Source organism: Rhincodon typus, chromosome 11 (assembly GCF_021869965.1).
Source record: "Rhincodon typus isolate 14 chromosome 11, sRhiTyp1.1, whole genome shotgun sequence".
Lineage (NCBI taxonomy): Eukaryota > Metazoa > Chordata > Chondrichthyes > Orectolobiformes > Rhincodontidae > Rhincodon > Rhincodon typus.
Window position 1 is genome coordinate 19627223 of NC_063342.1, and position 23949 is coordinate 19651171.

At 39.1% G+C, this 23949-nt stretch overlaps 1 long non-coding RNA gene across 3 annotated transcripts; it reads right to left on the reverse strand.

The window, feature by feature from the left end:
• Positions 1-2000: 2000 nt before the first annotated feature.
• LOC125484433 lies at positions 2001-23316 on the reverse strand. 3 transcript variants are annotated; one of them, XR_007263266.1, is made up of 5 exons: positions 23206-23316; positions 22897-23029; positions 22435-22655; positions 6639-6746; positions 2001-2500 (listed from the first exon to the last, which is right to left on the reverse strand). It is a non-coding gene; the product is annotated as an uncharacterized LOC125484433 (long non-coding RNA). The 3 variants fall into 3 exon arrangements; XR_007263267.1 differs by having other exon boundaries at positions 23118-23286; XR_007263265.1 differs by having other exon boundaries at positions 22897-23286.
• Between the last annotated feature and the right edge of the window lie 633 nt (positions 23317-23949).

Here is a 23949-nt window from a genome sequence, read left to right on the forward strand (position 1 = left end):
GAGTATTGTATAATTTGAGTTTGGAGAGGCTTAAGGTAATAAGTGACTCAGTGGCAAAAATGCCACCATTATAGAAGTGGAAGTAAATGGTCTTTTTGATAGAAAAATTGTTGTATATGAAACTCAACCCATGTTCCACAAGATACTAAGGTTGGTACCTTTGCTTTTTTAGTATGAGTTCATACGTTTGGCATTTTGAAGTTTTGACCAAGACAATTCCTTAATTAGACTCAGGTGGACAGACTCAGACTTCCTGATGTTGTTCAATTCCTGCTTTCGAACCTTAACCCATAAAGGTCTGATTCAGCAATAAGCTCCATAACAATAATATTAAACAAAGAACCGCGGAAGCTGGAAATATGGAAGGGAAACAGAAATTGTTGAAGGAATTCAGCAGTTCTGAAAACATCTGTGGAGTGAAAACTGAGCTATTGGTTAAAGTTCAGTTAGCCTGTTCTGAAGAAGGGTTGCTGGATTTTAAACATTAACTCACTTTTCTATTCACTGATGCTGCCTGACCTGCTCAGTTTCTCCAGTGACATAACCAGAACTTGTTATGAAATAGGACATTCCTAAAAAGCACCTATTATTGTTGATATTCAGCTAAGGTAAACTGATTTCAGAAAATTAGAGGAGAGAGCTTGGGGAATGGTATCTTGTGCAGAATTTGGTTGATTTATTTGCTGAAGATGAAAATTAATTGAAACTGTCCATAACTAATGTCTTCACATCACAAAACAAAGAGGCAAAAGAAAAGAAGCAGAGATCAATATTAAAATTAGTTTCTGAATCCCAGACCTCATCGTGTGATCTCCCAGTCCTGGTCAGTCAATACAGCAACTTGAAGCTCTGATTTTAAAGGAAATGTGATATAACAAGTGTTTCAGTTTGTATCTTCAATCTTTCTGTCTTTAATAAGGTTGGGTACCCTTTTTTCCCTTTCCAAAGTAATCCTGATGAAATATGTCTGAACTAAAATTGCTGTTTACCAAATCACAGCATCTTTGGAGTGAGAATTAGAGTTAAATTTGCAGGATGATTACCTGACAAAAGTTCAGAGGGTTCAGGGAAGATTTATGAGAATTATTCTGGATATGAAACACATTAATTCAATGGATGATTTGGGAAAATTGGGACTGTTCTGCCCAGAGAAGGGCAGTTTAGGAGGAGATTTAATAGAGATGTCCAAAGAGAGGGTAGATATGGAGAAACTGTTCTCATTGATGGAAGGGACAACCAGATAACATTGATTTAGGGTGATTGGCACAAGAAGGAATAATGTGAAGAAAAATGTTTTGCGCAGCAAGTAGAATGCAATGAATAGGGGTAAAGCACAGGAGTAAAATTAATTGAATAGGTCTTTTAGTAAACCAGCGCAGACACAACGGACTGAATGGTTTCAACCAATCCTGTTAATTATTTAATGATTCCAGTCTATGACTTTCCCAACTGATATGAATAACTAAATAAACAACACAGCTACATAAATCTCTGTGTATGACAGAGGGAGCAACACTTTAGCATTTCGGTTTTTACTTTAGCATTCATCTGTTTGAATACTGAAGTTTTATGGTAGCACTGAGAATAAGCTAAAACTTTTGTTTAATGCTCATTTAAATCTTTCCTTTAATAAGTAGCTCCACTAAAATATGTTTAAGCTTATCATTTTTGTAGACCACCTTCAATTCTAGATTATTATTATTATCTCAACTCTTGAATGACTGCACAATTCACCCAGATATTATTGTCTATTCCAGGTATAAACAAATCAACAACAGTGGGTGGACCCATAAATAATATGCAACACAATCTGTAAAATGCAATTTTGAAATTTGACTCTGTCATTTGCCACAGTGACATGCTGTAAATAATGCTATGAATATGATGAACTAATACTTTTGCAGAAATAATACAAAAAATTGCTGAGTTTAGGCTTTGTTTTGTTTTTGATGTTTAATAAATGCGCAAGAAAACTCTGACTAATTTCATTGTGTGAAAATAGTTTTCATGGGTTTTTATTATCAGTAATTTTCCACTGGAGGGTACAGGGCTTACAAACATTAAGTCTTTGCACATTCTATGAATAGCCAGTGAGTTTGCCAAGTCTTCCTGTCAAAAATGTTGTGCACTCTGATGTTCGCTAAGAGCTGTGTTAACATGAATTAGTTCAGCTGAAGAATTCAGGATTCTGCATGCACCCAAGGCTCAGTCTTTTCACATAAGCACAGGTTTCTTACAGAAATAAAAGATTTAAAGGTGTTTCAACACAAACAAGCAATTTTGTAGGTAAAAATATTCGCTCATGGATTTTATTGTTTTAAAGTGTTACTCCAATATTATATTTCTCAGCTTGTTCAAGATGGCAGCTGAAGCGATTTTCAGAAGTCTTTTTTTCCACTTCAATTGCTGGCTGGCACTGCTGATCCATATTTAGCAGGTTTCATTTCTGCTTTGTACATGCTGGTTCTGTTCACGTTCAGTTGTGATACTCTGCTGTTTTCTTAATAGGGAATTTGAGCTAATTAGATAGAAGTGTGAGCATAAAATGTGCATATAACTGATGTTAGACATGACATGTAGCATGCATTAGATAAACTGTTTAGATAACAGTAGATAAATGAAAAAAAAGTTTTCAGTGTGCTTTTCAAAAATAATAAATTAGCTTCAAATTCTGACAAGCTTTATTAACAATCAAGAAAGTAGTGCAGCAAGGGAAGAGTAGGCAATGTTTTATTTATAAATGCATGAAATGCTGAAGCATTCAAAAGGAAACTAAATAAATCTCTGATGGAGCCGTGAATAGAGATCACAATCACATCCAAAATGCATTGAGAGTAACAATAAATCAAGTCAAAAAATGTCCAACATACATGTATTCATAGTTAATGGCAACATAACTTTATAAATATAAGAAGAACTGCAAATGTTGGAAATTCAGAGCTCTGAAAATGCTGGAGTACATTTAGCAGGTTAGTCTATAGTGGTGGAGAGTACAATCAAGCATATTAGGTGTAAATCTTTCTTGAGAACTTGCGTAACAATAAATAACATCTAAACTGTGCTTGGCCTACAAAAGCAAAGCTGGGAAGGTGTAGTCAAAGCCCCTGAAGAAATTCCAAGTACAAAATGCAGGGAAGGAATCTGACCAGATACCGAAATAACATAACTTTATGAACATACAAACATATGAATAGGGAGCAGGAATAGACTTTTCAGCCTCTTGAACCTGCTTTGCCATTGAATAAGATCACAGCTAATCTGACTACTCCACATCCTGGGCCTACTCACAGCCTTTCACCCATTTGATTAGCAAGAATCTATCCACTCATGGTCGACTGGTTAGCAAGGTTAGATCACATGGAATACAGGGAGAACTTGCCATTTGGATACAGAACTGCCTCAAAGTAGATGACAGAGGGAGGTGGTAGAGGGTTGCTTTTCAGACTGGAGGCCTGTGACCAGCGGTGTGCCACAAGGATCAGTGCTGGGTCCACTGCTTTTCATCATTTACATAAATGATTTGGATGTGAACATAACAGGAAAGGTTACTAAGATTACACCAGATTACACCAAAATTGGAGGTGTACTGAACAGCGAAGAAGGTTACCTCAGAGTACAACGGAATCTTGATCAAATGGGCCAATGGGTTGAGGAATGGAAGATGGATCTTAATTTAGATAAATGTGAGATGCTGCATTTTGGAAAGGTAAATCAGGGCAGGATTTATACATTTAATGATAAGGATCTGGGGAGTATCGCTGAACAAAGAGACCTTGGAGTGTAGTTTCATAGTTCCTTGAAAGTGGAGTCCCAGCTAGATAGGATAGTGAAAGTAGCATTTGGTAGGCTTGCCTTTATTGGTCAGTGCATTGAGTATAGGAGTTGGGAGGTCATCTTGTGGCTGTACAGAACATTGGTTGGGCCACTTTTGGAATACCGCTTGCAATTCTGGTCTCCCTGCTATCGGAAGGATGTTGTAAAACTTGAAAGGGCTCAGAAAAGATTTACAAGGATGTTGCCAGGTTTGGAGGGTTTGAGATATAAGGAGAGGCTGAATAGCCTGGGGCTATTTTCCCTGGAGTGAAGGAGGCTGAGGGGTGACCTTATAGATGTTTATAAAATCATGAGAGGGCATGGATATGGTAAATAAACAAGGTCTTTTCCCTGGAGTGGGAGAGTCCAAGAGTAGAGGGCATAGGTTTAAGGTGAGAGGGAAAAGATTTAAAAGGGATCTATGGGACAACCTTTCCATGCAGAGGGTAGTGTGTGTATGGAATGAGCTGCCAGGGGAGATGGTGGAGGTGGGTACAATTGTAACATTCAAAAGGCATCTGGATGGGTATATGAATAGGAAGAGTTTACAGTGATATGGGCCAAATTCTGGCAAATGGGACTAGACTAATTTAGGATGTCTAGTCAGCATGGATAAGATGGACCAAAGGCTCTGTATGACTCTATGACTCTAACCACTGCCTTAAAAGTATTTAAAGACACAGCTTTCTACCACCTTTGAAGAAGAACATTCCAAAGACTCACAATACTTGGTTAAAGAAAAAAAAAACTTATCTTTGTAGTAAATGGTGACCCTTTAGTCTTAAATAGTGAACCCTAATTCTACAATCTCCCACAAGGAAATATCCTTTCAACATCCACCCTGCAAACATTTCTCAGGATCTTGTTTGTCTGTTTGAATTTCCAATCCAGGCTATATAGTCAACAAATTCTGTGATGAAGATCCATGATGTATTATTATTTAGAAACCTGGGTTCTGAAATGGATGAAGGAATGTAAAGTTTTAGGTTTGATTTGTATTTCTATATTGTGTGAGTTAGGAAAGGAAGGAGCTAATTTTAGTTCCTTTTTTGAGTGCTGTGAGAGGCACCATGGTTTCTGAAGTTTTGTTTACATGTATATAAATGAAACTTTTAAAACCCTTGTGGTTATTTGTCTCATGTCTTCACAACAAGGTAGGGCTGTAAGTGTCCTATGTCGGATGGAGATAGCGACAGAATTCAATTCTTTTATAAAGGCAAAACCATCCAGACGGTCAGTGAATGGCAGATTTCTTTTCAAAGCAGTTTCATTAAAAGATCTGTACTAGCAGTAGTACAATTTAGTAATGTTTAGAACAGTCAGTGCAGAAGAGAAGATGTCCTGAGTAGCTTATGATTTAAGCGAAGAGCTCCAGAAACAAGAGGCTGTGAAAAGGGAGTTTAAAAAAAAATGTAAAGAATAACTTAAGTGTGGTAGCAGTTGTTTTAGGCACTTAGGATGAGACAAGGACTAAGGAGATATCATTGAGTGAATGCAGAAGCTTGTCAGAAAGAAATAATATAAAACCATGTCAAGAGAACAAGAAACTTTACCCTTTAAAGTGACCTTTCGCTGGGCTTGAGTATCTGTAAGGATGGTGTTGTGGGTAATGCGGTTGACTTCTTATTTTTATATTTGTAAGAAGGCCATTTCAATTAATTCTTGAAGAATGTAATACCTCATTTTTTTCCTTTTGTGTGTAATAAACTGTAATGTTCTTTTATTAGAAGAATATCAGCACCCTCTTGTCAATATGATCAGTGACTGACCACCATGGTAATCAAATTGCAGAAATAAAACTGATGGCCAATCAAGCCAGGTTTCACCTTGGGATTTGACTTTTTCAAATTAGCACAAGCTGGTATCATAACAATATGTCCTTCCAGCAAGATGGTGGCAGGTTAAGTTGCTCCATTCGGAGCTCCACTCTGCTCATCAGTTCTCTTTCTCTTTCTTTCTTTGTCCTTCCTTTTTCTCTCTTCCCTTCTTCTCTGTCCCTCTGTAGTAATTCTATCCTCCCCCCACCCTTTTTAACTACCGACCTAAAGAGTGGGGAAGGGGCTGGGCTGTGATCAGGAACCACGTGGCAGGAGCTGAACATGAGGGTTGTGTCCTGCAGCGACAGTGGATTGAGCCTGGGCCAGAGCGACGGTGGTGGATCATGAGTGGGTCTGCGGTGGTGGGCCGGTGAGGCAGCGGCGGTGAGACCGGGCCGGTGAGGCAGCGGCGGTGAGACCGGGCCGGTGAGGCAGCGGCGGTGAGACCGGGCCGGTGAGGCAGCGGCGGTGAGACCGGGCCGGTGAGGCAGCCCAGAGTGGAACACCAGTAGTGGCATGGCGAGGGCTGGAAAACCCTGAGCGGGACTGCGGCAGTGAAATGGAAAGTTGGACACTCTTAAATTATCTTTCTTTCCTTAGCTTATTCTAAGTTAATGTGAATAGGGCCATGTAGGTATGGCAAAGGTACATACTTCTCACTGTATCTTTTATTGAATATATGTGACAATAAATGATTCAATTCAATTCAATTCAATTCAATTGTGTCTCAGATCTGAAATATAGAGTTCAGCGGCAAGTAATATGTTATGAATGAAATGATTCCTACAAGCATCCAACAGGAGTGGTTATCTCAGTTTACTTATTCAGGATCAGAGTTTAAAAGTCTCAAATCATGGGAGAATCACAGGCTATGTAGGAAACACATAAATACTCAACTATTTGCCAACATGCAATGATGCAGACACGAATGATTAAACTAATGGTTTTAAATGGGAATAATATAATACGTTACATTGACAGTTCTCCAAACATTGGTGAGATATTTACCAGGAATTTAAGATCATGCACCGTTTCAACTAAGATTCCAATGTCATTTTCTGCCTCCAAACTACAGGCCTAATAAGAGACCATTAGTGTTAAAGGGAAATTGCAGACCTAGAGATAATGACAAAAAAAAATTATCTTTACAAAGGACATTTCATGCAGCAATTTAACAGCACCCAGGAATGATAAAGGTCCTTGAAGCACCGATAAATATTATGGCTGTAGTCCTGTTGGGCATTTAGAAATGCTATCTTAGAAGGCAAACAGGATCAAATGCTATGCAATGTACAAATTTACAATATTGTAATATTTACTTAGTTATCTTCCTCCTCACGTACAATAATGTTCATCTCTTTTTGTATTCTTTGAAGGGAAGTTGGTATTGGTAGGTGCTGCCCCTCTCTAATAGCTGAGTAGCTTACCAGGCTAAATCAGAGGGCAGTAAGGTGTTAACTGCATTGTTATTGGTCTGGAGTCAAATGTAGGCCACGTCGGGTAAGAACAGCCTATTTACTTCCCAAAAGAACATTAGTATACACAGAGATAGTAGGAACTGCCGATGCTGGAGGATCTGAGAAAACAAGGTGTAGAGCTGGATGAACACAGCAGGCCAAGCAGCATCAGAGGAGCAGGAAAGCTGACATTTCGGGTCTGGACCCTTCTTCCCCTGAAGATTAGTTTTTAAGGCAATTGGTGATTGTTTCATGGTCATCTTTGCTGAGACTAACTTTCAGTTCCATATTTAAAAAAAACACATTGAATATAAATTCCAACAATTGCAATGGTGGGATTTGAGCACATGTCCCTAGAGCATTAACCTGGTTCTCTGTTCGAGTGACAGGAAGACTACACCACCATTTGCTCGCAAAGCGGCAGGTCCTAAGAGGATTCCACTGTAGGCTGTTGTTGTTGCAAGGCTATGACCTACATGGCATTCTGAGGAGCTAGGCAAAATACCATGCAACATGTTACTCTGAGAAACAGTAGCCTCATGCACATTGACTGCAACCATTGCCATTTTATTGAGGAACAAAAACAAAGTTGCTGGAAAAGCTCAGCAGGTCTGGCAGCACCTATGAAGGAAAAAACAAAGTTAACGTTTCGGGTCCGGTGACCCTTCCTCAGAATAGAGCAAAGGTCCATTTTATTGAGATCTGGAGTTGTTTATCCATCTGAGATGGTTAATAATGGCTGCCATCAGATCCTAAAAAGGCAATGATAGAAATGAGACAAAACAGAATTTCCTAGAGAAGCTCAGCAGGTCTGGCAGCATCTGTGGTGAGAAAACAGAATTATAGTATATTGATAGCATCATGTCTAAAGAAGGGTCACTGGACCTGAAATATTAACTCTGTTTTCTCTCTCTCTGTTTTTCCAGCAATTCCTGTTTTTGTTTCAGATTTTCAGCATCCAAAGTTCTTTATTTTATATTACTACGATAGAAATGAGCTGAGTCTTTGTTTCAAATGTCTGAAACTAGTTTACATGTTTCTATCTAGTCTGCTTCATACTATCATCAGGCTTTCAGTCTGTGATTCACAGAAGGAGGAAGCACTGACTTAGCCCGGTCATTTCAAGGCTATGGACCTAATGCTGGCAAGTGGTACTAGAGCAGATTTAGTGTAATTTTGTTGGTACAGACTCAATGGGCTGAAGGGCCTCATCTATATTGTATGATTCCACGACGCTGCAGGCTCCAATATCACATATTCATTGTAATGAGGAAGGGGATTCCATATTGGCTTTGCAAATAAAAACATTTGTATGACACACATGTCAGTTGACATGTTTTCCCAGACAACAAGTAAATGTTGTATTGTTTGAGCTTCCATTTTATTCTTTCCTGTGTATTTCTACTGAAGTATTACATCTCTGATATTGATAATTGTACAACTCTACACAAAATCAGTATATAGTAATATAAATATATGGAGAGAGAGAGAATGGTACACAGCTAAATCCACCGGGGGCAAATAGTTAATGCACATGTGTAAACGGGCCTTGCAGCTGGGCGTTCAGCTGTGTATAGCATTCATCGAGAATAAACAAAGAAACTCATCTTATTAGAAAAATAACACAGCACTTATTATTTTTACAACTTTGGTCTCCCTGATTTTCAATCTATTCTACTTCGGCAATATTCCCAAGCATCATTTTTATGTTGTCTAATTGTGTTGGATTTATAACAATGTACAATGTCTTTCAAGAAAGCCAGCTGCTTAGAAGAAAACAGAATGTTACTTTCTGATAACCTATGTAAATCCATTCTATTCCAGACAATAGCCGCAGATGGATAAGGGGCTTGCATTAGACAAACAATGGGACAGTAATCAATTAAAATTCAAGTCTTTGACTTTCTCTGTTACTTATTATGGACATAATAGGCTGGATTTTCTGGACATGGGGAGGACCAATGCATTGGCAAGCTTTGGAGCATTTGGAATGCTGTGCTGCTGAGGCAAAAACTTCAAAGGAATATTGAGCACAATGGCTACAAGAAAAGGCTGAGGAAGCGGACAATCATCCTTACACCCATTGCTTTTTGTTTCTCTTCCTGTACCTAATTTAATGCTGAACTAATGCAGTCTAATTTACAAATTCTTTTTTGTCCGAGTACTGTACTGTTAATTTCACAATTATTCAATTTGATTACTTAAGGAATTACATAGTTGCTTGTCCTCTTCAGTCATGTCCCAGATGCTGGTCCTCCCTTGCTGTAATGTTATCAGTTTAAAAGTTCAGCAACATGGGATGGAAAATATCATCACATTAAAGGGCAAGTCGAACCATCTGTGGGCAAGGAGATAACAACGTGTAGAGCTGGACTAACACAGCAGGCCAAGCAGCATCAGAGGAGCGGGAAGGCTGATGTTTCGGGCCTAGACCCTTCTTCAGAAATGTGCCTTGCACTGCATTTCTGTCAGTGCCTTTTTAGGATCTGATGGCAGCCATTATTAACCATCTCAGATGGATAAACAACTCCAGATCTCAATAAAATGGCAATGGTTGCAGTCAACGTGCATGAGGCTACTGTTTCTCAGAGTAACATGTTGCATGGTATTTTGCCTAGCTCCTCAGAATTGCTATGGCAATTTTTAGCCAATTGTTACTTTTTCCATAGACAGAATCGGAATGAAGAGGGGGGAATGGTCACACACACTGTTGTTTTGATACAGTGCATGTAAAAATGTATGACAAAGCCTGTGTTTTCCTAAAATATAAACTGTTGGATGGCTGTAGACTACATATTCAGGGGTCCAAAGAACTTGTGAAAGATTCAGCCTGCATAACTTTCTTTTCTTATAGTTCATAAGCGTGAAAGTTAATTATTTATTGTACCCATTAAATTAAAATAAATTACTTTTCAGTGGGGTTAGGAGGGAATAAAATTTGGAAATATTTCCTGTTCCATGATTGTTTTCCATTGTGGAAACAGACTAGGGATACTTCAAAGAATCTAGAAGGCTGAATAACAACTGAATAACAATAATGTACAAGTGCTGTGTACATTATGAATGGAAATAAAATGGGAAATGTAGATTGTAAAGAGAAAAGTACTCGTGAAGGAATGTTAGTCTGAAATTAAGGGAAACCAATGCTGTTGCCTTTTGACCTGAGGACATTCTTCACATACAATTTAGTCCAAATATGGTCTGATCATAGTTTGCAAATAACTGTAAGTGTAATCACTATTTCCAGAACTGATCATCAAATGACATCACATTCAAGCAAGTAGTCAATGGCATCTGAAATAACCCATGTCTTCAGTAAAGTACTTGTTCAAAGATACAATGACATTCCCCTTCCTTTGTATCCTGAAGCATACATATTTTGCATTGGCAATTCATAAATATCATTGCTTTTTTGCCCAGATCCTCAAAAAACCGCTCTATTGAGTGATGCCAATACGCAGCTACATGCATGGATATATCATATTGAAAAATATTTGACAGATAGGGTTAATCCAGTGATAGACAACTTAATGTAAGTATTTCTTCCCTTTCTGGTGCTCTTAGATTCATAGAATCCCTACTGTGTGGAAATAGGACATTTGGCCCAACAGGTCCACATGACCCTCTGAAGAGCATCCCAGCCAGACCCATTCCCTAACCCTATCCTGTAATCCTGCATTTCCCATGGCTAACCCACCTACACCCCTGAACACTGTGGGCAACTTAATGTGGTCAGTCCACCTAACTTGCACGTCTTTGGATTGTGAGTGGAAACTGGAGCACCCAATGGAAACCCACACAGACACAGGGGGAATATGCAAACTCCATACAGACAGTCACCCAAGGGTGGAATTGAACCTGGGTCCCTAACATTGTGAGGCAGCAGTGCTAACCGCTGAGCCACTGTGCTGCCCCAGATGCTTTGTAATTTACAGTACCTTGCTTCTTTTTTGGTGATGCTGAAATGTACTGATGATAACACCATAACCCATATGAGGAAAATTAAAAAATCAGAATGCCAGATTATTTTAATGGAGTTTGCTAGTGCAGTCCTGCATTTAAAAATTACAAGGTGGTCTGCGATTTATGATCTGATTTATGAACGCTTGTAGTTACAAATGAGATCCCATATAATTATTATTAGTTTAAGGATCTTACATTGTACACTGGATATTTTACATTGTACTGTATCATGTTCCTACTTGTGAACAAATCGACTTATGAATGTACCCAGAAATGGAACCCTGGGGACTGCTTGTACATACATTGTATTGTCCACTATATCTTTGTTCTGAATTACCTGAATACCAAGATGGAGAAAAATATAACAGTATTATTTAGACTTAAAGAGTGAATGCCACATTTGTATTTCTGAATGTTTATGTTTTCTTCCATTTTGACACTTTATAATGAAACATGTCTAAGTCAAGGTGGAGGTGTTATGAAGTGATTTTTGAAGGAATATTATTTTTAAGGATTATGTAAATATATCTTGAACATATAAATGAAGGACACTTTGCTGAGGAAAAGGCATTGGGGTACAACAGCCACAATATTGCACAGGATGGAGGAAAATCAGTTGAATCATACAGTCTGAAGAACTTTTAGAGATAGATTACATGGCCCAGGTCTTGCGTGGGATAAGGCAATTGCATTTTTGAACTGTGTGGGAGAAAATGTGAGTCCTGACTGAGAGCCAGAGGAACATTACTCCCTATCTCTAAGTTTGCGATTCCTCTCAGTAAAGTGCTAGCTGGAAATCCACTGAAAGGCATCTGTAGTACTGGATGAGAGTTTCTGAAGAAAATTTTCATAGAATTGGTCATTCCGTCAGCTTGTTCTAGAAACACTGTGATAGCAGCTTGTGCAGAGTACCTTCAAAATCAGAACAATGTTTCATAACATCCCTACAATGCAGTTAGAGGCTGTTCAGCCCATCGAGTCTGCACTGATCCTCTGAAGAGCATCCCACTCAGACCCATCCTATCCCTGCACTTATTGCAGCTAATCCACCTAGCCTACACATTCCTGGACATTAAGGGCAATTTAGCCTGCCCAATCCACCTAACCTACAACTTTTGGACTGTGGGAGGAAACCTACGCAGATACACACAGACATTCATTCAAGGGTGGAATCAAACCCTGGTCCCTGAGCATTATAAGGCAGCAGTGCTAATCACTGAGCCACTGCACTGCCCATTTGACACAATCCATATATGTGTCCTGAATTTCATGAGTTTAACTACCACTTTGTCAAAGTACTTTAACGTTAACACTTTGCAGAGGTCTCATTTTATTTATTCCTCTTCAGACTTGTGTGTGTGTGTGTGTGTGTGTGTGTGTGTGTGTTAGCTTCTTATAAGCAGTAAATATGTGTAACATGAGATTAGAATGCATGGAAGGCCCAAAGATTGTGAAGCAGGAATTTGTTATTGCAAAGGGATCAAATCTGTATGACCATGAAGGGAAATTAAAGTTAAGCAAGGAAGTATTTACATGAAATCAAGCTTGTGGTTTATAGTGGATTGATGATCCTTAGCCTATCTGCTTCTTCTTCTTTCTTCCAGAAAGGGTCCACCCAACTTTCTTCCAGGAAGAGTCCACCCAACTGCTCCAGCTGTCTTCCTTCACTGTTACCGCCAACTGGAGTACCACCACAAATGCCCGAGCTGCCCTGCTCTGTGCTGTATCTTACTATCTTCACTTGCCACTGGAAGTTCCATCACAACTGTATAGTCCAAGTTGTCACTAATTTTCTCATGTTTGAATAAGTTTATTTTGATTTGTTTTATAAGTTATTTGTTGTTGACTAAAAAAGGTGACTGATTTGTTCTTAATACTGAAACTGTTACAATCTTGACATTTATATAATTGGCCATATCACCAATCTGGTTAGATTTAAAATTTACCACTGGAGGAGTGGGACTACAAAAGCAAAAATTACATATCTCCAGTTGTAACAAAGAGAATAAGAACAGCACTAAAATAAGATTGGTTAAGGAAAACCTCATCTTAGACCTATTGGAAGTGATATTGAGATTCTTCAGGTCACAATGGTGAAGAGACAAATTAATGGCAGTCCCAGCCAAACCACACATTTAACTGCATGGCTCCCCATAGTTAGACTATGGAATGATATTTAGGTGTTGATGTAATTAATAAAAGTGAAAGAGATTTGATGCCAGTAAATTAAATACACTTTTTTTTAAATAGGGAAGTAAATATGCACATCATTGTGTGTTTGCATGCATTGCTCCATCCGAGTCTAATTTGACCATTCACATTTTGACAATTGTAAAGAATGCAGATTCAATTGGTGAACAACTAAATGGTTCAGAATTCCCTCATTTTTTAAATCATTTCAATATTTTTTCAAAAGTTATTACCAGGAGGAGACTTGTGCATGTTCGTGAAAAGGAAACGATCCTTCCAACCCCTCAGGTCTGTCCCTGCCCTTTGCCTGAACACTCCAAAGTGAATCCAATGTCTTCACTTTCTCTCCATAGCCTTGTGTCTTCTTTTGCTTCAAATACTTAACTATTTTCCTCATGACAGATGGTCTCTAATTTAACCATTCTCTAAGGCAAAACATGTCATATCACAGCAAAACTTTGTACAATTTTCTTTTTATCAAATGAAGTACCTCCTTAACTTCTCAGTGGTTATTTTAAATTAATGTCCAATGGATACAGATTTGAATATCAAAGGAAATAATCTTTCGCCATTCATTCTGCTAGAGCTCTTCCGTTATTTTAAAATCTCTGTACAAAATTTATACGGTTGTAATGTTTTGGGACTGTTTCTTTAATTTGTGGTGAAATGGAGAAATGAGTGGGGTCATGTGACCTCATCAAATTCTGCCTGACAATAAGCTTAAGAGCTTAGTTGTTAAAAGTTAAAGGAGTATCCAGCATGCTCAGCTGGAAGAATTTGTTTACATCTACCAACAATAGCAAAAAGATCTCTGTTGGCTGTAGGTAGTTTCCAAGCCTCACAGAGAGGATTGAGGAATGTCAAGCTTTTCGAAGATTTATATTTTAATCTTTTTTAATTCAAAGGTAAGATGGATTTACGGATCTAATGGATAATTAGTTTACATTTTTCCCAGATGCAAACCCCATGCGATGCAGGTTGCCATGGGCATGGGCTTAAGGAAGGAACAATCAATAAAAGGCCATGTGATATCAGGTTGCAAGTTTCTTAAGGTACCCCCGAATCGCATAGACTGGTCAATCTGCATATGAGAAACAAGAAGAGGGAGAGAGAGAAAGAGAAAGAGAGATAGAGGCAGCCAACCCAGCACCTGAAGCAAAAGAAAACACAGTCTTCATTGTTAACCAAGCAGAAGGCAGGTGGGAGTTCATGTTCGGACTAATGAAAACATGTTTGTGGAGATTTAAATGAGATTGGAAGACATTTTTCTTGGCTAGGGAAAGGAATCTCCAATGCAACTCTCACCATGACGGAGAATACTGTGATTAAAAACTTACCTATAAGGGCAAAAGAAAAGAAGGATGCAGACCAGCAGAAGCTGGGAATAGATTTGGAGGAAAATAAAGTGTCCACTGAAGAGATAAAGTATAATCATGGTGTGGAATATTCAGCTGCGTTGAAAGATAAATAAAGGAAACACTTCTGTAGTTTAGAGCATAAGTTGCCTAATGCTTCTTGATAATTTTTGAAATGTTTGACACTTTAAAACAGTCTCTAGTAGAGCTGATACTTTTTGGCAGTTCTTGAAACCTTTGACACTCCTTGATAATTCATGTCATGTTTGACACTTGAGAGCTCTACAGTTCCTGTTAGGCACATTTGTTTCTACTGTGAACAATCCAAGAGGATACCTGAATGCAACCCACCCCACCTCCTCAATGCCCAGCAGTACCTTACTCCCTTAAGGTACATAACAACACTCAGGTGTCCAGGCTCGAACCATAGTAGTGCCCTGCCTCACTGAGGACTACCCTGCCTTTCCAAGGGAATCTAAATAGCTCTTTACAGGCCTAAAATGCATATTCTAGGTTCGAATTTAATGGGGATTCCAAGATAACACTTCAGTGGATTTGGTTGATTTAAATGACCTGCTGCCACCAGGAGTTCTAGAAAAACTGGTGTCAGTGAGAATCGGGTGGATAACTTGCCACTGTTTGGAGCTGTACCTAGCACAAGGAAGATGGTTGTGGCTATCGGAGGTCAACCGAGCACTGAGATGGCTATCTCTGTAGGATTTCTCGGGGCAGCTTTCTACACACAAGTATCTTTGGCCACTTCATCACGGTCAGCAGTGGGGAAGTTTGCTGATGATTGCACAATATTCAGCTATATTCACAATTCTACAGATACTGAATCAATCTATGTCCAAATACAGCAAGACTGATGCAATATCTAGGAATGACTATTTCCAACAAGCGAGAATGTATTTGATTAAATTCGATTTATTTATTGTCAAGTACAGTGAAAAGCTTTGTTTATGAGCAGTACAGGCAGATTGTAATAAGCAAGGACATGCAGATCGTAGGGTGAAAAAAACAGCTTAGACAGAGGCATATAGGTTATGTCACATAGGGCGTGTGCAAGGCAAGGTCAACATTGGCAAGATCAGCATTATTTGAAGCTAGACAGTAAAAGAATATTATTAGTAATTTTTACAGATTCGGAATTTAAGTTTAAAAGTGTAGAACGGTTATAATAAATGTTAGAGTTAGATCTGCTGTAGAGAGCTCGCAAGGAGTTGGTGGAGATGTAACCATCATCTGTTGATATTCAATGACATTACTGTCACTGAATCCCCTTTAATCAACATCCTCGATGTTATCAATGACCAGAAACTGAACTGGACTAGTCATATAAATACTGTGGCCACAAAACCATGTTAGAGGCTAGGAATCCTACAGCGCATAATTCATTTCTTGGTTTCTTAAAGTCTGTCCACCATTTTAAGAGGCACAAATCAAGAGTGCCTTGCCTAGACGAGAGCAGCTCGAGCACTCAAGAAACTTGTCACCATCCACACCAAAATAGTCCACTTCATTGGCACCACAGTCACAAAATACATACACTCCCTCCACCACTGACGCAGAGGAGCAGCAGTGCACACCATCTACAAGATACACTGCCAAATTTAACCAAAGCCCCTTAAAAAGCACATTTCAAACCAACAATCAATTCCATCAAGAAGAACAAAGGCAGCAGTTACCTGTGAAAACCATCACCTGCAAATTCCCTCTAAGCCATACATCATTCTGACATGGTAATATACAACTGTCCCTTCAGTGTCAATGGATGAAAATCCTAGAACTCGCTCCCTAACTTTGCTGTAGGAGTGCAGTGGCCAAAAAGGCAGCTCATTGTTATGTTCTCAAGGGCATTTAGGGATGGGCAATAAATCCTTACCCAGACATGATCCACTACCCATAAATGAATACCAGAAAAACAAAACAAACATGTGTAAAACCTGACTGGACTCTACTCCTAGCCTTGCAGAAATGGGAGGATAGCTATGGCAATTGTGATTTAGGGTCATCTCAGCCTTTTTTAACAGGATGGAATCAGTCATGACTGTGCCAAACATTTGGGCCTCTGTGTTAACCATTAGTGACTGGACAAAATAAAGTTAAATTTAACTTGCAATGTACCAAATAGTCAAAGATTTGCTCTTGACTCCATTTGGGACATAACTGAAGCATTATAGTTTTTGTGGAAAAACTTTTAAACTATAATCTGTCTTTTTAGTTAAGAATCAGAAATGAATGCAATTGAGCAAAACATTAAAACAGACTATAAAAGCTTCTGTATGGACATAAAATGTAAACATGTGGCTAAAACAAATGTGGGTCCATTAAAGGCAGATTCAGGATCATAATGGTGAATGGAGAAATGGCAGAGAACCTAAATGATTGCTTTGTTTGTTTTCACTGAGAAAGATACCAGAGATCTCCCAGAACTAGAGGTTCAAGTGAGTAGGGAGAATGATGAGTTGAAGGAAATGAGCATGAGTATTAAGATAGTCCTGAAAAAAGTAATAGGGCTGAAAGTTGATAAATTCACTGCACCTCATGGTCTACACCTCAGAGTGTTGGAGGAGGTGGCTACAGAAATAGTCGATGCACTGGTAATCCAACTTTCAAAATACTATAGACTCTGGAGTGATTCCTGCAGATTGCAAAGTAGCAGATGTCACCTGACTATTTGAGAAGGGAATGAGGGAGAAAAGAAGTAACTGCAATCCTGTTAGCCTTACACCAGCAGTGTGAAGGACAATTACACAGGATCTAACATAAAGATTGAAAGAAATAGACATTTGGGTTACAATGATCTTATTGGGCATAGTCTGCATGGATTTGCAATGAGGAAGGTGCAAAGTGGCTTCAGGAGCATTTGGACAGGCTTAGTGAATGGGCAAGAACATGGTTAATGGAATATTAATGTGGAAATATATGAGGCTATCCATTGTGGTAGGGGAAACAGATATATAGAGTATTTCTTAAATGGTGAGAGGTTGGGAAGTGTAGATGTACAAAAGGACCTAGGTGTCCTTGTTAATATATCACTGAATGCTATTATGCAGGCATAGCAAGCTAATAAAAGACTAACAGAGCATTAGCCTTGATTGCAAGAGGATTTGAATACAATGGTAGTGAAGTTTTGTTTCAATTGTAGAGGAGATGGTTAGACTGCACTTGTACCTCTATATCTCAGGGAAGCTATTATTGCCATACAGGGTGCGCATTGAACGTTCACCCGACTTGTTCCTGGGATGGTGGGATTTTGGGCAAACTGGGCCTGTATTCTCCAAAGTTCCAAAGAATGAGAGATGATCTCATTGAAATATATAAACAAATAGACATTGTAGAAGCAGATAAGATGTTTCCCCTGCTGGGAAGTCTAGAACAATGTATCTCGATTTAAAAATAAAGGTGAGTAATCTTTTACTCTGAAGGTTGGAATTCTCTGCCTCAGAGGGCTGAGGAAGCTCAGCCTTTGCATATGTTTAATGTAGAGATTGATAGATTTCTGATTACCAATGGTGTAAAGGGTAATGGGTTTGGAATGGTTAAAATGGCATTGAGCTGTGTGATCTGCAACGATCATATTGAATGCAGGGCAGGTTTAACGAGCTGAATGGCCTACTTCTGTTCCTTTATTCCATTCCTGTTTCTCTGCTACCGGCTTCTTGAAAAAAAAAACTGATCTCGGACAACAGAATGAAACATAAAATGGTCTGCTATTTATGCTTCTTTGAAAAGCCCAGGATTTAATGTGAAGCACAGCAGAAACACCAAAACCCATAGCATAGGCTCCCACCTTAAGTCGAAGAGTAAGGTACAGAATGAACAGTTTAATCTAATATGATGAAGATCCCCATTTGTACATCTAATTAGTGCAGAAGATGGTATCAAAATAAGGAGTCAAATATTATCACCTAAAGTAATGCTCTCTCAGTTTATTGCTCCGCAGATATTTTCATGAAAGAATGACACAATTGTTTCAGTGTTTCAGTGAAGCCTCGGCCTTCAAAATTTTTTTAATCTAGTTCCAAAGATGTGAATGTGCATTCTACACCTCTCGAGTTGTGCAATACATTTTGGTGAGTACACTTGTGCTTTAAGACTCTCTCATCATAGACAGATCATGCACTTTTAGTGCAGTCATTTCCACCCCCTCTCCACCAACACAACTGCTGGATAACATTCCATCCTTATCATTCACTATATGACACAGCCCCAGCTTCTTTGCTTGTTTGCAATAAGATTTTAGCATTAAAAAAAATAAGTAAAGCTATCCACATATTCCTGCTCATGAATAATTATGGCTGACTCCTAACTGCCCTCTGAAGTGGCTTTGCAAGACAGTTTGTACCAGACTGCTGAACTGCAGTGGTTCAATGGAGATGAGTAAAACTCTGGTGTTGATGCCCACAACCCAAGAAAGAAAAAAAAACACAGTTAAATGGTGTCTCCAAGAAAATCTTGTTTTCGGAGGCACATGGAGTTAATTGAAGCAGATGAGGTTTAATCAGTTGGCTTTAGGTGACAAACTGCTTTGGTATTTTGTATCCTCTCTCTATCAACCAAGTTTATTCTGTGGTGTCCTGGAAGTGAGATTTTCACAGCAGCCACCCATGATTTCTTTTGACTGTTGGCAGCTGATGCGAGTCCTGCAATTTTGTTCAGCAACGTAACAGGGTCTGAGTTGCAGCCATGGGCAATTGGATCTTCCTGATCTCTTCCATAAAACTGAACTTGACAGATGATCTTTTAAAGGGGGATGCCAGCCTGGTGTCATTTTTTTTTCTTTATTCTAATGCTTGAGTGCAATTCCTTATAGTTGTTAGAAAAAGAGCTCTCTACTAGCTATTTTCCTGTGTCACTACAGCCCTGCCATCACTTGTCACATAACAATGAACCATTTTGATACGAAAAGTCCCACCGTTTGAGGTTAGGAACAGTTAGAAACCCCATGGAAAGAAGCAGTAACTTCATAAACCATCTACTCTGAAGGAATAGTGACATATGTCCGTGCAACATAGAAACACAGAAAACAGGAACAGGAGCAGGCCATTTAGCCCTTCAAGCCTGCTCTGCCATTCAATATGATCATGGCTGATCATCCAACTCAGTAACCTGCTTTCACCCCACACCCTTTGATCCATTTAGCCCCAAGAGCTATGTTTAAGTCCTTCTTGAAAACATTCAATGTTTTGGCCTCAACCACTTTGTGTGGCAGAGAATTCCAAAGGTCTCAACTCTCTGGATGAAAAATGTTTCTTCTCAGCTCATTCCTAATTCACCTACCCCATTTCCTTAGACTGTGAGCCCTGGTCTGAACTCCCCAGTCATCCTTTCTGTGTTTACACTGTCTAGTTCTGTTGGAAATATATCCATTTCTATGAGGTCACTCCCCCATTCTTCTAAACTCCGGTGACTACAGTTCTAACTGATCCAATTTCACTTCATATGTTAGTCTTGCCATTCCAGGGATCAGTCTGGTAAACCTCAGGATGGTATATGCCTTGGAAGTGAATTTGGAGGTATTGGTGTTCCCAGATACCTGCTGGCCTTGACCTTTTAAAGTATTGAACTTGTGGATTTTGGCTAGGCTGTTGGAGAAACAAGAGGGAGTTTCTGAAAGACATCTTGTAAATAAAACACACAACAGTCACAGGTGAACCTGTGAACAGGTCAGTGCCAATCAAGTGTAGGGGTTTCCCTTGGAGGATTTTGAGCTTCATGCATATTGTTGTATTTTAAGGCATTCACAAACCACTTTTAAGAGGTTCTAGGTAGTCAGGAGAGAGCCATCTGCCACATAATATTTAATCTCTTATTTGCTTGCATAGCCACAGCATTTACATAGCTTGTCCAGTTAACCTTTCAGCCAATGGTGACGCATAGGATGTTGATGCTGGAGACACCACAATAACAATACCATTGAATGTCAAGAAGAGGTGTTTAAGATCTCTCTTATTGGATATATTTATTGCATGATAATAATGTGACATGAATGTTACTCGCCACTTATTAATTCAAGCTTGAATGTTGTGCAGGTTTTGTTGCATATCGTCATGGCCTACATCAAAATCTGAGATGCTGAACAATGATCCTTGGTGAACATCTCCACTATGACCTTAAGAGGGAGGGAAAGTCATCGATGAAGCAAAATGAAGATGATTGAGCCTAGGGTATTATCCTAAGGAACTCATGCAGGGATCTCCTGGAACTGATTAACCTGCATGAACCATAACATTCCTCTTTTGAGCTAGCAGAAAGCAAGCAGTCTGCAAGCTTTTCCCTGTCTCCTATTGGCTTTAACTTTGTGAGGGATCTTCAATGGAAACAATGGTTAAAGTTATTACAATCTCAGCGAGGCTGTGGGGTAGGGTTAATGTAGTCTAGTGTTCTGGAGACGTGGATTCAAATCCCAGAATGGTGGATGGTGAAATCTGAGCTCAATAATAATCTGGAATAGCAAGACTGGCCTTTTGGTGGCCATTATCAATTGGTGTGAAGGACCATCAGGTTCACTTAGGAGGGGAGGAAATCTTCCATTCCTATCTATATGACTTACATGTGACTCCAGACCCACAGCAATGCAGTTTACTTTATCTCCTCTCTGGTCATTTAGGAGTGGACAATAAATGCTGGCCTAGCCAGAAACACTCACATGCCTTCAATGAATAAAAAATAATCCTGCTTTCATGTCAAATTAGTCATCTTACCTCACCTCTTGAGTTCAAATCTTTTGCTCATGTTTGGAGCAAGGCTGTAAGAAGTGGCCATGGTGGAACTCGAACTGAGTATCATTGAGCAGTTTATTGCTGTGTAAGTATTAATTGATAGCACTGTGGACAACATCTTCCAACCTCATGATCAATATTTAAACTCATAGGGTGGTAAAGGCACCAGATTGGATTTGTCATGTTATTTTTATGTCGGCAATTTCCCACATTGTCAGGCAGATGCCAATGTTGTAGCGGATTGGTAAGTGGAGTAACAAGTTCTGGAGCATAAACCTTTAGTGCTATCGCTGAAATGTTGTCAGAGCCCATAACCAGTAACCAGTGCCTTCAGTCATTTTTTGATATCATGTGGAGTGAATCGAAGAATGGGATTTGTGATACTGGGAATATCAGGAGGAAGACTTGGTCCTTCTCGCAGTTTGCAACCATAGTGCTTTCCTGAACTCTGCTGACATGTGCCATTCAACTTGATTTCTCAATTAAAAAGACCTTTAACGTACATCTTCTTTAAAAGATCTATGATGATTTTGTTTTTCTTTTATTCTTTCATGGGATGAGGCATCACTGTCAAAGCCATCAAATTATTGCCAAATCTAATTGTCCTTGAGAAGCTGGTGATGAGCCACTTCCTTTAATTGCTGCAGTGTCTGGGGTGTGGATATACCCATAGTGCTGTCACAAAGGGCATTGCAGAATTTTGTCACCGTGAAATTAAAGGAACGGCAGTATACTTCCAAGTCAGGATTTAGGGAGCTTGCAGGTGGTGGTGCTCCCATGCTTCTGGTGCCCTTGTTTTTCTAGGTTGTTGAGACTGTGTGTTTGGAAGGTGCTGCCAAAGGAGCCTTGATGAGTTGCTGCAGTGCAACTTATAGACGATACTATTATGACCAAGGTTGGAGGGGTGAGCTGTTTCCTTTTCTAAACCCACTTTTTCACCGGTCACAAAAAATTTATATTTCACCATGTGAGATAGGTTCCTTTAGACAATAAAGTTTATATCAAAACAAACTTACAACAAAGACTTTGGATTATACATGTACATATATATATAGCCATTTAAAACACACACACCACACACACACACACACACACACACACACCATGTTACCTGATTCTGAAGTTATGCCCAAGCTGCAGATGCTGGAGTATTTTGAATTTGGTTGAATTGACTTTGCTTCTGATAGTGGGTAAATTCCAAGAAAATCTTCTTCAGAAACTTTACCCAGGTGGTAGAGCTGACTTTCAGTTGGCCATCAAAGAGATTTTCGAAGAAAGAGATAAAGAGGCAATGGGTTGCTGCTTCTCAGGCAATTCTTGGATTCTTTCTGACTAAGTTAAAAAATGAAATTGCCTGATTAAAACCACAAACTGGGTCCTGTAATCTCTTTCTGAAAGTGAATCCAGGTGGTGTGAGCTTGTTTCTCCATGTAGGTGCAACATTATGTTTTAAATGCTTTTCCTTAACTATGTGTTTGTTGTTCAAAAGTTCTAACTATATTTGAAAGGGTCTATATAATCTTATATAAATGGATATTTACATGACATCTCTTTGTAACAATAAACATATTACCTTTTGTGCTGGTGGTGGAAGACGTGAATGTTGACGATACTGGATGGGGTGCCATTCAAATGGGCTGCTTTGTCCTGGCGTTTCCTGTGTGTTGTCAGAGCTGCACTCATCCAGGCAAATGGATTCTCGGGTGCTAAACAAATGATCAAAAAAGTATGATTGCCTGAAGAAATTAAAACATTGCAACAATAATCCAAGCAGGTTTTGGTTTCATAATTTACAGAACAGATGGAAGTAATGGCTGATCTCTTGCACTTGAAATTCAGTTAATTTTATGTGGGTGAGGATCATCCAGGAAGATCTATAAACCTTGAAAGCCCTGTGGTTAGCCAGAGTGAAATGGTGATATGTTTTTAGTTTATGGAGCAGCTGACCAGCATGTGCTATGTTTGGCAGTATACAACTACAATAAAAGCAATGTGCTTGCATTTTGCGGTTCTGACTGAGAAATTGCCGTATCAGTTAATGAATGATTCAAATGAACTTGGTTCGGAGTTAATATCTAACATGGTATCCTTAGTTAATAATTGTTTTTCCCAATGAAGGCTGGCATTCTAATCTTAGTTTGACTGTGCAATGTGAGGTTGAACATTAAGTTTACAGACAAGTTTTCCCATTGTGCAACACAAGTTCACAAAGAAAAGGTACATGTCACTCTCATTCAAAGAGCAAAAGACATCCTGTTACCCCTGGAAACTGCAAATGAAAAATACTGTTGGGCTGTAGTTAATCCTCTCACTACTAGCCTCTATTTTGACACTATCTATCAGCACCCTGGCTGGAAGTTAACACAGCCCATTGCAGCAGGAAACATGGATTTCACCATTGGATGGCCAAACTTCAGTCTACTAACAAAAGGAAATCCTCCTGTGATTAAGTTAGAAGCAGGGAGGGAACTTGTCCACATGCAATGGGGTGCCAATCAGGCTCAATAAAGAGCCCACTGACACAAATTATCCTTGAGTCCACTAGAATTTAGTGTTGGCTCAGGGATTAATTAGTAGGCACATGGTTTTTCCATGTTTCCTGAACACGGGGTGATCTATTGAGGTC